At 40.8% G+C, this 9,688-nt stretch overlaps 1 pseudogene; it reads right to left on the bottom strand.

The window, feature by feature from the left end:
* Positions 1–4,498: 4,498 nt before the first annotated feature.
* On the bottom strand, positions 4,499–4,616 carry LOC124723633 (annotated as a pseudogene).
* Positions 4,617–9,688: the final 5,072 nt, after the last annotated feature.

The raw sequence follows: 9,688 nt of genomic DNA on the forward strand, positions 1-9,688 counted from the left end.
ATCATAGACTGAGTGGTATTCCTTATCACTTCGGCACTTATCGAAGCACATGCTCTGACAATTCTCTCTCGTATATCGTCCAAATAGTAAATATTCGGCGAATACGGCGTATCCATTTAACGTGCCATTGACATGTAAACACCATTCGACAGTTTCGCAATACAACACTAATAGGAACAGTAAGACTAGTATCGTCGAATCAAGTGAATGTGAATGACGTATTCCTTCGAAGAATAAATCGATATGCATTTCATTTACGGAGAATGCCAACGAAATTCAGTCAGAGACTTATACGCTGAAAGATATCTTCAACATACTCACCCTACACGTCTTGCATTGAAATATGTGTATGATAAATTGAGAACAACTGGATCTTTAACGCATCGAAAACATATCCTGCAAAGGAAAGTTACTAAGGAGAAAATGGAAATTGGTACTCTTGTCACTGTGGTTCGAGATCCTTGCGTCAGTTCGCGTCCAATCGCAAGGGAATCTGGCATGAGCCAGAGTAGTGTTGTTCGTGTTCTGCATCGCCATAAATATCATCCTTACCATATCAGTCTCCACCAAGAATTAACTGGTACGGATTGTATTCGTCGCACTGAATTCTGCCGATGGGCTCAACTTCAGATTCAGAGGGATGACACATTTATTAATTTGATTTTGTTTACTGACGATTCTACATTCACGAACCATGGAAATGTTAATTTGCATAACATGCATTATTGGGCGACTGAAAATCCATGTTGGCTGCGGCAAGTTTCACATCAAAAACCGTGGTCGGCGAATGTATGGTGTGGGACTCTGGAGGACAGAATTATAGGCCCCTATTTCATCGAAGGAGATATTAATGGTAGGAAGCACACCACATTCCTGCAAGAAACATTAGGTCTATTATTGGAAGAAATACCTTTAGGAACAAGAAACACAATGTGGTCTCAACACGATGGGTGTCCAGCACATTTTTCGCTGATGGCTAGAAATGAGCTGCAGAGACAATTCCCAAATCGTTGAATTGGCAGCGGAGGAGATGTGTCGTGGCCTGCTCGTTCGCCAGACTTGACGCCTCTGGATTTTTTTTTTTTTTTTTTTTGTGGGGATTCGTAAAAGACGTTGTTTACAAAGAGGTTCCAGCTACAACTGAAGGTATTCCAGAAAGAACTGTCAGAGCATGTGCTTCGGTAAGTGCCGAAGTGATAAGGAATACCACTCAATACATGATAAGAAGATTGCAGTACTGCATTGATACCAAACGTCATCACTTCGAACACTTTTTGTAAATGTACGTTGATGCCACCTATGTGACCTTCGTTGACCTTTAAAGACCTTACTGTTACACGTCATTGGATTCGTCTCGATGACAGCCATCAGAAAACAAGTACCAAACTATAGCATCCCATTTGAAAAAAAACGAAGTTGATCTTCATATCTCTGAAGCGATCCACCTAGCAACAAAAATCCAACGACATATTATGGCCCCCGTTATCCCTTGCAGCTTTTGTCCCACGAACTTTTCAGCTCCTATCATACTTTCCGAGTTGTTCTTGGTGGCAATAGTTAGTGACTCACCCTGTACATTTTCGTTTACGAGCTTTAAATAGGAAATTGTGTCGTTCCCACTTCTAAAGCTAACTTCTTCCTTCATGTGATTAATTAATTTTTTCTTTGTGATTGGTAATAATGTAAGTGAACACGTCTTATTAGTGGGGGCTGGGGGTTCAGATGAAGACGAGACAGGTGGAAAAAAGTAAGTAAAATGTTTATTATTTCAAAAGTAATCACCGTAACTGTTAATAAATTTACCCCACTGTGGGAAAAAACGGTCAATATGTTCATGATAAAATGTTTGCGATTTCCTACACAGCTATGACTGAATTAAGGCGTGCACCTCCTCGTCCGAAATACGGGAAACATATGGGGAGAGATTGGGATTGAATGGAGGATGTGTAAGGAATTAACAACGAAACTTCTGCAGCCTAGTCGAAGCAACATTCGCAACATGTGGGCCCCTCTCACTACTCAGTTATGGCGATTACTTATCAAATAATAAAGAGTTTACTAACTTTTTCCATCTGTCTCATTTTCATTTTATTGACCCTTATACATCACAGAGAGGAGACTGGTATCTCTAAAACCTTTGTATGTCTTGCCTGTCTTTTTTTCATGCGAAGTAGAATAATCAGGGCATTGTTCCAGTTTTGAGTAACTGTTACCTCCCGTAGAAATTCTGCGGGCAATTTTGTATGTCCCTTTGCATTTTTGCATACAGTTTACACTTTTTCTATTAGTTTAACGGTCCCATTCGGTGAATGTTGCGAAAATATTTATTGAAGGCAAACTGACAGCGAAACCTTACTAGCAACTCTTTTGCATGATAACTGCAATACGAATTACAGCCATATCATGTGCAAAGATGTATTGGAAAATATTGCTATTGAAAAACACTTAGAACTGCTCGAAACCAACAAGGCACTAGGCACTGACGGAAATTCAGTTTGATTTTACACTGAATACGTAGCGGAGTTAGCTCCTTTTCTAGCTCAAATTTATCGAGAATCTCTTCAGCAGTGAACAGTCCCGTGTGACTGGAAAAGAGCGCAAGTCATTCTTGCTTGCAAAAAGGATAAAAGATCGCATACATAGAATTACAGATCAAGATGCTGACGTCCGTCTGAATATGTTCTAGGATCCTGAAACAGAAATCGAACATTATGACGTCCCTGGTGCAAAACAAGCTTCTCTAAAGAATAAGCACTGGTCAGGAAAAAACACTCGCGTGAAAAACGGCTTACTCTGTTCATACACGACATCTTGAAAACAACAGATGTGGGTGATCACATAAGCTCCGACTTGTTAGTTATCCAAAAGGCGATCGACACTACCACGTCGTCGACTACTTACAAGTTAATTTCATACGGAAGATCTCCGCAAGTAAGTCAATGATTTATAGAACCCATAGTACGTTACACTAGAAGGTGCATGTTTTGCAGAAATGAAAGTAACACCGTGTTTGCTGCCAAATCTGAAAAGAATAGGGTAATTCAGAAAGACATGGAGAATATTTCCACTTGGAGTAATGAATGACAGCTCTCATTAAATATGGATAAATATAAAATAAGGCCTATAATAAAGAGAAAGAATCCAGTAGTATCTGATTACACGATCAGTGGTGAACATCTTGAGCATGTCACATTGTGAAGTAATTAGGGGTAATCAGTACACCCCCGATTCCTTAAAGAATCGAACTTCAGTGTATAAAACAGCGTGAAACATTTGGTTACTTTACAAATGAGTTAATATGTTAAATATTTGTCATTAACACTATAAGAGATAAAAAGCTCAGAAAAGTCTGAATTATGCTTAAAGTTTGTTGGAAGTTGCTAAACGGTCTTGTTATAAAACAAGAGGAGAATATATTCTAGGAAACTTGCGCTCCGTTTCAAGCATAAGCAAATTTTCCACACATCTCAATGTTTATGACATATCTCCTGAAATGTGTGTCGCACAGTGATATAATGTTGCAGGTACATTCAGAGGTATATGTGGATACTGTTTGCAAAGTGTGTTGCGAATAGAGTCGGCAGTAAACAAACAGTAAATTAAAACCCCCTGTCTGACATTGATGTTTTACTGCATGAACTGCGAAAATGTTGCGTACGAGAAACTTTTTTTTTTCCTTTCATCATTTTTCCGTGGGTTTCACAGAGAGAAAGTTTCGTAAAGGTTTCAAATAATACGTAAGGTTTGCTGGAAGTCGCAGAATGCTATCATTCTCAAATACTGGATGAATAAGTTCCGGTTATTTGGGCGTTCTCAATTACTCTGCCTGAAGACAAACGCACAGATAGTAACTGTAACACTTATCTTATTATACTAAAACTTTTAACATAATATTATACCTCTTAATTATTAGATTACGATGACATTTTAAATTTTTAAATTTTTAAATTCGGTGAGTATTACACGAAATAATGAAAATGAAATTTTAGTTGCCCTGTAGGCTGTTAGGCAACTTGCAGCTGGTACTGTGTTCCGAAATAGCCTCTTAGTAGTAGATAGTAAGAAAAGATATGAAATGGGACGACCACGTAAACTCAGTATTAGGGAAGGCAAATGGAAGACTTAGATTAGATGGAAAGATCCTGAGAAACTGCGGAGGAAATCGCCTACAAGACGCCTGTGCGATCAATGCTAGAGTTTTGTTCCAGTGTTTGAAGTCCTTATCATCTAGGCATGACAGCAGACATCTCACGAAATCAGAGACGCGCTGCTACAGTCGTAATAGATTGCTATAGAACTCGTCTTCAGGCCACTAGTGGCCCATCGGGACCATCCGACCACCGTGTCATCCTCCTCAGCTGAGGATGCGGATAGGAGGGGCGTGTGGTCAGCACACCGCTCCCCCGGTCGTTATGATGGTTTTCTGTGACCGAAGCCGCTACTATTCGGTCGAGTGGCTCCTCAATTGGCATCACGAGGCTGAGTGCACCCCGAAAAACGGCAACAGCACATGGCGGCCTGGATGGTCACCCATCCAAGTGCCAACCACGCCCGACAGCGCTTAACTTCGGTGATCTGATGGGAACCGGTGTATCCACTGCAGCAAGGCCGTTGCCCTCAATAGGTCGTTATAGCTCGTACGAAAGTGTATCTCAAATGATCGGGGAACTTAAATGAGATTCATTGGAAAGAGACGACCGAGTTCTCGCAAAACCCTGTTTTGTACGTTTAGAGAACCTGTATTAGAGGAATAATGTGCCACCATTATGCAGCCACCGTCGTTTATCTCCCCTAGGGATCGTGAGAATAAGATAAGAGAGATTAGGCTGCGTTCAGAGAGGTTGAGACAATTATTTTTCCCTCGCCCAACACACGATCACAATAGTGCAGAAAATCGAGAATAATGTTTCAAAGTACCCTCCACCAAGCACTGTACAGTGACTTGCGAAGTAGGCCGCGTGTTTCAGGAGAAACAGTAAGTACTTTACGAGGTGGTAGTAAAGACTAACTTGATTACAAATATGTAGCTGGCTGAAGAGATTAACTTTCATTTCGCGTGTTGGTACTCCAGTTGCTAAGGGTTTATTTATCACTTTTATTTTGAAGTTCAAGTTGTAAAGTTGTGCTTGAGTTTACATAAATGAATTTTTAATTGTGATTGTGATCTGCGTGCCGCATTTGTTTACAAACGCTGAACATGCCAATGTAGTATTTTTGTATGGGTGTTGTAATTAAAACGCTGATGCTGCTGCTGCTGTTTGTATAGAATACGGTAGAAAATTTGCTAACCACAGAGTGCCAAATTCAGAAGCTATTATTCCTGTTTTCACTAAACTGCGTGAGACTGTTTCAGTGCCCGGCAATACTGATTCACTTGAACGTGCAAATGAAATGAGTGTAGATGAGGTAAAAGACATTACTCACCTTCTACAACGTAGCCCTTCAACAAGCATAAACAGAATTTCTACACGTGCCCGTGTGCTGCAGACAAGAATACGGCGGACATTATATATGCCCGGCCACTGTCCTTATTATTTACGGCAGATTCAACACCTTCCAGAAGGAGATAAAGGTAGACGATTGGAATTTTGTTGTTGTTTACTTGCAAATGACCGAGTAATCTCATTAGTACTGTTTACTGATGAATCCACTTTAACTCGTAAAGGTATAAATAGCACTCTTAACTCACCGCGGAGTTCAGACGAAAACCCACATTCCTTTGAGGAGACGCATTTTCAAGAAAGCTTTTGTGTTAATGTCTTATGTGGCATGATAGACGATCAGTTGATCGGGCCTGTTATGTTATCGCATCTCCTTGCACGGACCCCTTATTCTTGAATGTTAGAATAGGTTGTTTTGGCTATAAGAACTACTACGTCCTTCAAGCAAGAAGGGGTCCGTGCACATTCTAGTCGGCGGCTGAGACATCCACGATAAGCTAAGCTAAACATAAGAGACGAATAGATTTTTCAGATTATCAATGGCGCTGTCCTCATAAAAAAACGTCGAGACGACCTCAGGAAAGGTACAGTGCGCTGAAGTCGGAGTTGGAATTTGTGAAAATCAGTTTCAAATTTAATCATTCACCTTAGCTTAACACCTCCTGTGAATATTTGTGTGGGTTACATTCGGACAGCTGTATCTTTGTAACAAGTAGAAACTGGACACGTTATATCGAATGTTTCATATGCTACCAACTCATAAAATATTTCAGATGTGTTAATGGGTAAGGGACCAAACTGCTGAGGCCATCGGTCCCTAGACTTAACACTACTTAAACTAACTTATGCTAAGAACAACACACACACACCCATGCCCGTGGGAGGACTCGAATCGCCGGCGGGGGAGGCCGCGCGCTCTGTGACATGGGGCCTCAAACCGCGCGGCCACTCCACGCGGCGTAAAATATTTACTATTCCTTTTTTCACACCTTGTATGTGCAGATGCAGGTATAATGAAAAATCTTAGTTGTCGCATGCCTTTCCTCTCTTCATAGCCCGAATGGTTTTGTACACCTCATCTGCAACTACTTCTGGAATGGTTCTGCATTAACTAGTAGAAACGAATTTGTGATTATAAGTGAGCAGACTACTCTCAGAATGAGTGTGCAATACTTAAATCTATAGAAACATGTACATGACTTCTCTGCAATCACAGTTAAGTGTTTGACGGAGGCTTTCCAGAAACCCTTTCAGACCATTTCTCTAGCGTTCCGCTCTCAAATTGCACGTGGAAAAAGTTAACACCTAAAACTACCTGTGTGAGCTCTGCTTTCTCGTATTTTATCACGATGGACATTCCTTCCTATGCAGATGGATATCAACGAAATATTTCGAGAAAATATCGCGTTGCAACGAAAAAGCCTATGTTTTAATGATTGCCATCTCAACTCGCTGATTATAGCCGTGATACTCTTTTGCCCATTTACTGTTAATAATAAACGAATTGCGATTCTTTAAGGTTTTTCGATATTCTCCGTCCGCAGCTCGTGGACTAGTGGCTAGCATTGCTGCTCGTGGGTCACGGGTTCGATTCCCGGCAGGGTTGGGGGTTTTCTCCGCCGGGCAACTGGGTGTTTGTGTCGTCCTTGTCATTTCATCACCATTCATGAAAGTGGCGAAATTGGAATGAGTAAAGATTGGAATTTGTTCGGGCTCTGATAACCGCATAGTTGAGTGCCGCAGAAACCAAACATCATCATAATCGGTATCCTCCGTCAGTCCTATCTGGTAGGGATTCCACACTGCGCAGCAGTAACCCAACAGAGGAAGGGCAAGCGTAGTGTAGGCGGTCTCTTTGGCATGTGTGTCGAATCATGTAAATGTTCTGCCAATAAAACGCAATCTTTGTTTCGTCTTCCCCAGAACATTATCTGTCTGATGGTTCCAGACTGTTGTTGGTAATTGTAATCCGTAGATATTTAGTGGAATAGATAATCTTTAAGATATTCAAATTTATCGTGCAACCAAAACTTGACGGAATTTTTTAGTGCTTAAGTGGAAAACCTCACACTTTTTATGGTTCAGGTTCAATTTCGACTTTCCACATCATGCAGATATCTCTTTCTAATTCTTTAAGTATTAGTGATGACTTTACTAGACGGTAAACGGCGGTCTCATCGGCAAAAAATCTAAGACAGCTGCTCAGATTGTCTCCTAAATCGTTTATGTAGATTAAGAACAATATATAGTCTATAACGACTGCTTGAGGAATGTGATATTATATTTCTGTTCTCACTAGATGACTTCCCGTCAATTACGCGAACTGTGACCTCTCTGACAGGAAATCACGAATCCATTCTCGCATCCGAAACTATAACCGATAGTTACGCAATTTGATTAGAAGCCGCTTGTGAGGTACCGTGTCAAGAGGCTTCTGTAACTCTGTAAGTATGGAATGAACATATATCCTCTGTCGATTAGTACTCATTACTTGATCTACATCTACATCTACATTGATACTCTGCAAATCACATTTAAGTGCCTGGAAGAGTGTTCGTCGAATCACCTTTCTCTATTATTCCAATCTCGTATAGCGAGCGGAAAAAACGAACACCTATATCTTTCATGCGAGCTCTGATTTCCCTTTTTTATTATGGTGATCGTTTCTCCCTATGTAAGTCGGCGCCAACAAAATATTTTCGCCTTTGGAGGAGAAAGTTGGTGGTTGAAATTTCGTGAGTAGATTCCGCAATAACGAAAAACGCCTTCGTTTTAATGATGTCCACCCGAAACCCTGCATCATATCAGTGACACTGTCTCCACTATTTCGCGATAATATAGAACGTGCTGCCGTTCTTTGAACTTTTCCAATGTACTCCGTCAATCCTATCTGGTAAGAATCCCACACCGCGCAACAGTATTCTAAAAGAGAACGGACAAGGGTAGTGTAGGCCATCTCGTTAGTGGATCGGTTACACTTTCTAAGTGTTGCCAACAAAACGCAGTATTTCCTTAGCCTTCCCAACATTTTCTGTGTGTTCCTTCCATTTTAAGTTCAAAACAATCAAATGGCTCTGAGCACTATGAGACTCAACTTCTGAGGTCATTAGTCCCCTAGAACTTAGAACTAGTTAAACCTAACTATCCTAAGGACATCACACACATCCATGCCCGAGGCAGAATTCGAACCTGCGACCGTAGCGGTCTCGCGGTTCCAGACTGCAGCGCATAGAACCAATTTAAGTTGTTCGTAATTGTAATTCTTAGGTAGTTCGTTGAATTTACGGCCTTTAGATTTGACTGATTTTTCGTGAACAAAAAGTTTAACGGATTCCTTGTAGCATCTATATGGATGGCCTCACACTTCTCGTTATTTAAGGACAATTGCTAAGTTTCGCACCACACAGGTATCGTTTCTAAATCGTTCCGCAATTTTTTTATCTTCTGATGACTTCACTAGTCGATAAACGACAGCGTCATCTGCAAACAACCTAAGATGGCAACTCATTGTCTCCCAAATCGTTTATATATATATATATAAGGAACAGCAAAGGGCCTATAACACAACCTTGAGGAACACCAGAAATCACTTCTGTTGTACTCGATGATTTTTCCGTCAGTTTGAAACGTCCCCTTAGAAAAATTAATGAATTACTGTGCTGATAAACCTCTTACGTTATTTGATTTTCAAACAGCTGAGCAAAACTGAACGTACTCAGACATTTCGCTCTTTACTTATTCTGATCATCAGTAAACTGACGCCGGCCGCGGTGGTCGTGCGGTTCTAGGCGCTCCAGTCCGGAGCCGCGCTGCTGCTACGGTCGCAGGTTCGAATCCTGCCTCGGGCATGGATGTGTGTGATGTCCTTATGTTAGTTAGGTTTAATTAGTTCTAAGTTCTAGGGGACTGATGACCACAGCAGTTGAGTCCCCTAGTGCTCAGAGCCATTTGAACCATTTTGAACTAAACTGACACACAATATTTTTAGCGCAACGCAATCTGACTTTCAATAATCCCTACAAAAGAATGGCCCTGACTAACAATAACCTATACCTTTCATGAATCACTTACCTCACAAAAATCTTCGTTACTCGAACTACTGCAATACAGCGAGCGCCAATACTGCCAGGTAAATAAAATATTCTAACTACTGAAGGCACTAACTACTGATAGGCATAGTTAGCAAATGAAAGATTTTGATAGAGAACAAACAATGTATTTATCTTAATAGTGTTCAAAAGTCATAA

The sequence above is a fragment of the Schistocerca piceifrons genome, chromosome X (assembly GCF_021461385.2).
Source record: "Schistocerca piceifrons isolate TAMUIC-IGC-003096 chromosome X, iqSchPice1.1, whole genome shotgun sequence".
Classification (NCBI taxonomy): Eukaryota; Metazoa; Arthropoda; class Insecta; order Orthoptera; family Acrididae; genus Schistocerca; species Schistocerca piceifrons.